Here is a 6,338-nt window from a genome sequence, read left to right as displayed (position 1 = left end):
AATATGGAAGGCAGGCTGGCGGAAGCTAGATATTTCACTTTATAACGTGTTAAATATGAATATTTTTCCTACAAAAACCCATTGATTTCGCTTTAGAAGGCCGGAAGCATGTGGATTACTTTTATAGCCAGGACATTTTTAAATTTGACTCTTGATTGTATTCGTCTGAAACAAGAAATGGCTTGAGGGTGAGTAAATTATGGGATCGTTTTCATTTTTGGGTGAACTATCCCTTTAATTTGAACTGAAACTGGGCTGGGATTTCTATTTCCCAGCATGCTTTGCCATAACACTCAAAAGTAAAAATGGTAAATGGTAAAATTAAGTGTTATATTTTTTTTTTGTGCAAGATTAAGATTAAGTGGGAGATTTCGTAGTGTAAAATGTTTTACGGTGCTAATTTAGAAGAGTTTCTGTAATGATGGTTTTAGGGTTACCATCATGGTGACGAGTGGAGCATGAGCTTGGTTTGAGAACAGGTATGGTGAATGTATTATATAGTTGTACTCATTCAGCATTTGCTATGCTATCAAAGCATTGTGTATCAGTTAGCAAGTTAGCATATATTGAATTAGCTAGTTAAAGCTTGCCAAATTTCCACTACTAATAATATTTACATTGATTACATTATATTTTTAATTTAAATGCACTACTCAAATATTTCAAGTTAAGAGTAATAAAATGTATGAGTTAACTTAAAGCTGCTGCCTGTAACTTTTTTTGTGTTCAAGATTTACAAAAATTATAAAATGAGAATGTACAACAATGAATCCTTCTTCCAAACCGTGTTTTTGTCTTACCCTCATTGTGGTACACTTATAATAAGTGTGGGACTATTGGGACTATTTCAGGCCGGTCTGGTAGGAACCGCCGCGGAGGAGCACAGTCCCTGCGTGACTCGCCATAGACGTAAACAGAGAGAAGTAGATCCGGCTGCAATGTTCTTCCGCAAGACGCATGCAGTTCTGTTTATTAACCGCTAGAGCGCAAAACGTTACGGACTGCAGCTTTAAATATGGATAACACGATCAGTAAAAAAGAAAAGTAAATGTCCATTCAGTCTACAGGCGCATATAAAGTGTTTGTAACTACTACTGATGCATCACAGTTCAAAGGCCGCATTCGAAGGCCGATTGCGTCACTGCTGCACAACAAAGGCTGTCCCAATTCGAAATACGTCCTTCGTTTCCCGTGAAAAGAAGGATACAACAGATGGATCCTTCACAGACTTGCCTACCCCAGAATTCATTGCATGCCAGTGACGACAGGATTTTTTTGAGAGAAATTGCAGAATTACACTTTTAAATGTAAGTTTTGGGTTTCACCTTACTCAAATATCTAATGATACAAATGTAAAAAACAACAACTTTAAAGCGGTTCAAATGTTAACATATCTTAATAAGATGCAATTATTTATAGTTTATACTTTTTATTGGGGAGAATGGGGATGCAGCTATCGGCGATTTCTGGCCTGGCATGCATAACAGTGTTTTTAATCAAGGAAAAACTTCTCCTTTTTAGTACATTGTTGTCGTGTAAATGAACCCCTATAGAGTATATCATGCAGTTCACTTGCAATGATCTTGCAACTGTAATTTTGTCATGCCTCTTCACAGTTTTATCACATTTTGTGAATGCAATGTAAAATAATTATTTGATTAACATGATCCTGTATCTGTGACTCGTGGAACTGACGTTTTGATATTTTCTCATTACCACTCAGTTTACTGAATTCCTCACAAAAACCACCATCCCTATAAAGTTTCTATATAATATTATTCAGCTGTCAGACAAACGCTTGAGAATACTGACAGAAACACATCCATTCGCCCAATTCTTTATTTACAGCAGTTATAAAGTTACTGTTAATATTTGACATCTGAAACCAAAGGTGTTTACAATACTTCTGACAACAGGCTAGCAAAAATAAATGATGAGGGCATGGTAAATGTTTTCAAGACTGTTTGAATGTGTCCTTCATATAACAAAAAATAAAAAGTTTAAAATCAACCCCTGGGACATAAAAGTACCAGAGGTAGACAAAGCACCCCAAAACAGTCTACCTTAAATCACATGGGCCACGTACACAGCTAAATTGAATTGTCACTTCACCTTTTAGCGTTTAATCCTGTTCTGTACACACACAGTTCAGTCATTTTTGGGACAGCCATTAACTGTATTCTATAAACAAATTAACTCAGTAGTGATAACTGCATTTACAAAATGTTATGCAGTGTGTGCACAGGAACCGAACTGAATAACTATTTGTTTATGTATATAAACATGCATCAGAGATGTGTCAATCTTCTGTGTGTGTGCAGAGCAATAAAATCAGAGGGAAAGAGATACGGGCCTGAACTCATTCACACATTTTAGGTTTGTCCCAGCCCTGTGGTCGAAAGATTTATCACAACATAAATTAAAGGTTTAGTTCACCAAAAATGAAAATTCTGTCATTAATTTCTCACCCTCATGTTGTTCCAAATTCCGTAAGAATTTGTGTTCCGAAGATGAACAAAGGTAAGATATTTAGTTAGTTTAGTTTATTTAGATAGTTTTCTGACCCCTTCATATACTGCAACATTATTACCACTTTCAAGTCCTAGAAAGGTAGTAAAGACATCATTAAAATAGTCCATGTGACTACAGTGGTTCAACCTTAATATTATGAAGCGACAAGTTTTTAATACTTTTTAATGCACAAAAAACAAAACCAAAAAACGACTTTTTCATTTAACAATTTCTTCTATTCCATGTCAGTCTCCAACACTTAGTAAACACAGTGCAGCGCTTCCGGGTTCTACGTCAGAACGCTGGCTCAGTATTGGCCACTGATTGGCCAGCTCCTGCGTCAGCATCACACGCATGCATCGTTGTTCTCACGTGAACAGCGTCGGACAATAATGAGCGCTCTGACGCACAAAAAGTATTCTTGTCGCTTCATAATATTAAGATTTAACCTCTGGAGTCACATGGACTATTTTAAGGATGTCTTTACTACCTTTGTGGGTCTTGAAAGTGGTAATAGCATTGCAGTTTATGGAAGGTCAGAAAGCTCTTGGATTTCATCAAAAACATCTTAATTTATGTTCAGTTATGTTTGGAACGACTTGAGGGTGAGTCATTTTTTGATGAACTAACCCTTTAAGTCCAAATGCTGCATTTTAGAAATAAGACCGAAATATTGCAACCCACAACTGTCTTTATTAACCCTGTTTACATTATTAGCGGCATAAAGTTGCTCATTTTATGAGGCAAGCCCAAACAACAAGCCCAAAGACACTTACAAGTAAGATGACAAGACTGCAAGAGGGCGCATGCAAAGTAGCCTTCTGAACAAAAACAGCGCCATTATCTAGCCTAGTTAAAATTGCCAGACATAAGCCATTGGTGGTTAATATTACTATGGTTAAAGGTGCTGTATGTACTTTTTTGACTGTACTAAAGCATTAAAATACCATAATATGTTTTCAGATATTTAGGAAGCATGCTAAGTTCACATACTCCTTTCTCTGAAAAACAATGCTACAGCCAGTTATTTTACTTTGAAATGTGCATTCCATGTCGCAATCAGTGATGCCAGTAACGCGTTACTCTAATCTGACTACTTTTTTCCAGTAACGAGTAATCTAACGCGTTACTATTTCCAAACCAGTAATCAGATTAAAGTAATGTATACAAGTCACTGTGAGTTACTATTTTAGTCATTTTCCTTAGTAAAAAATAAATATATATATATTTTTGCTTTCTTCTTGCGTCTGGGGGGGAGTATTTATATTAAGTGAAGTCAAGAAAGACTGTCTTTATTACATTTTTTATAAAAACAGGAAATATTTTTTAATTTCAACTTAAAATGTCAGGAGATACATTGTTGACGTTACTGTTAAAAATGCACTTCCAATAAAGTGAGTGTTGGCAAAAACGGTTGTCATTTCTATGTTGAGGCGGCAGGGGTGTTGTCGGCAACTGCTGAATGTAACTAATAAAGTAACTTGTAATCTAACTTAGTTACTTTTAAAATCAAGTAATCTGTAAAGTAACTAAGTTACTTTTTAAAGGAGTACTCAGTAATCACATTACTTTTTCAAAGTAACTGTGGCAACACTGGTCGCAATGTCTGTTTTTGTTTTGGTCCGCGTGATTCCGTCCGCTGCCAATTTACCCAATAGTATTTCGACACCACAGGTTGCCAGTTGGTGGAAAACACAGCATATTGTAGCCATTGAAGCAAGAAAACAAACTGGGTCACAGATCACAGATTCTATCTGACCTAAAAAGCCTAGGCAAAAATCTTTATGAATGAGGGCATACTGAAACGCGGACAAATCAACTCATCAACTTACAGTAAGTCCCCTCGCCTTCCATTGTCAATTGCGCTTGCTCTTGTTGCGTGTCCTCAATCTGGAAACCCGAGTTAGCATCGAGTCTGAGGAGGAGGGGGCGGGGCAAACAACTCTCTCCAATATTTTGAATTTGGACCGCAGTACCCATTTCAACCACTAGCTGTCAATATTACATACTGCACCTTTAAAACGGGCGCAAGATGCAAAAACGCTATGGTTAAAAGGTGCAGTAAGCAATTTCTGAGAAACTATGTTGACATTTGAAATCACCAAAACAAACCCGCCCCTACCCAAAAGGATCACACTCCTATCTTGATAGCTCCACCCCCAAATTCTTGAACATGCTATGCAACACAGGCACCTCCCCCCTAATGACTATATACACCCCTTACTGCTGATGGGCTACAAGTGTGTTGTGGTGCACGGCCCGATCCAATTTCAATAGCGTTTCTCAGAAATCGCTTACTGCACCTTTAACACTGTCAATCTTCGCAGTTTTGGGAGTAAATGCCTGTTCACACTAGGTATGATAAGTAAGGGATAATGTACATCCAGCCGGTTGTTATCGTAGAATAAACCCTGACAGCGTGATCAGGAGCAGTCTTGCATCAGCCTGAACGTGTTTGTTCTGCGATAACAACCGGCTGGATGTACATTATCCCGCTTACTACATGGCTACTTGCCACAAAAGTAAAATAATTAGACATGAAATACTGATCTGAGTCAAAATATTTTATTTGCTCTTTAAATGCAAAGCTTCAGTGGAGAGATCAGGTGCTAGCAAGCAGCAAGTTCAAACTTGACAGACTTTTAAAGGGTTAGTTCACCCAAAAATGAAAATTCTGTCATTAATTACTTACCCTCATGTCGTTCGACACCCGTAAGACCTCCGTTCATCTTCGGAACAGAAATGAAGATCATGAAGCTTCGAAGCGTTATGAATCAGCGAGACGATTCATGATTCGGATCGCGTGTCAAACCGCCAAACTGCTGAAATTTGGCGATTCAAACCGCTGAATCGACTCGCTGATTCATAACGCTTCGAAGCTTCATGATGCTTTGTTTTGAAATCGTCATCACTATGTAAGTCGTTATTTAGGGGTTTTTTTGCGCACAAAAACTATTATTGCCGATTCATAAAGTTATTTTAGAACCACTGTAGTGAGATGGACTTTGTAACGGCGTCTTTAGTACCTTTTAAGGGTCTTGAGAGTGTAAAGTGTCATTGTGCCAATGGAGGCCTTTCAGAGCCATCAGATTTCAACTAAAATATCTTCATTTCTGTTCCGAAGATGAACGGAGGTCTTACGGGTGTCGAACGACATGAGGGTAAGTAATTAATTACAGAATTTTCATTTTTGGGTGAACTAACCCTTTAAGGGATACAACAGTCATACCACTTATTACATGATATTTCACCACAAATAATTATGGGGATAAGAGACATTGATTTGAGATTAAACGGTTTTAAAATCGTACACGTTTGTTTTTTTATAATCCATTACAGTGTACAAAACAATCGTCGCAAAATGGCAGCAGCTGAGTTTGTATTAAGCAATACCCAATGTCATGAATAAATAACTGTAAAATATTGATTTGAGTTTTAATAATTTATTAACTCACCAAACGCAAAACTAGCCTGGCTCCATCCTCCAACGTACTTCCGCTCAATTTTCATTTTCCTTCAGTACTCCGTCTGGGATTGCTGTATATTCTCTGGTTTTCTCCGGTCAAATTTTAACTGGTCCAATCAGCGAACAGAGGGAGTGGCTGAGAATGTGTTGTGCGCTAGTTTGAGACGACATACGTCACGACCGCGATTGGTTATGGCAGATCCAGAATGGCTCTGGCCAGATCCAATAGTTTAAAACTTCAACAGAGTACCCACCTTCAAGGAAGTTAACGCTTGTCAATGGAGAGTGGCCAGACTCTCTGTCCAAATGAAATTTGTCTGGTAACGTAAAACTTCCACGAGGAAAAAACTGTCCTAGTAAG

This window comes from Gobio gobio, assembly GCF_949357685.1.
Source record: "Gobio gobio genome assembly, chromosome: 4".
Lineage (NCBI taxonomy): Eukaryota > Metazoa > Chordata > Actinopteri > Cypriniformes > Gobionidae > Gobio > Gobio gobio.
Note: the sequence above shows the minus strand (reverse complement) of the source record.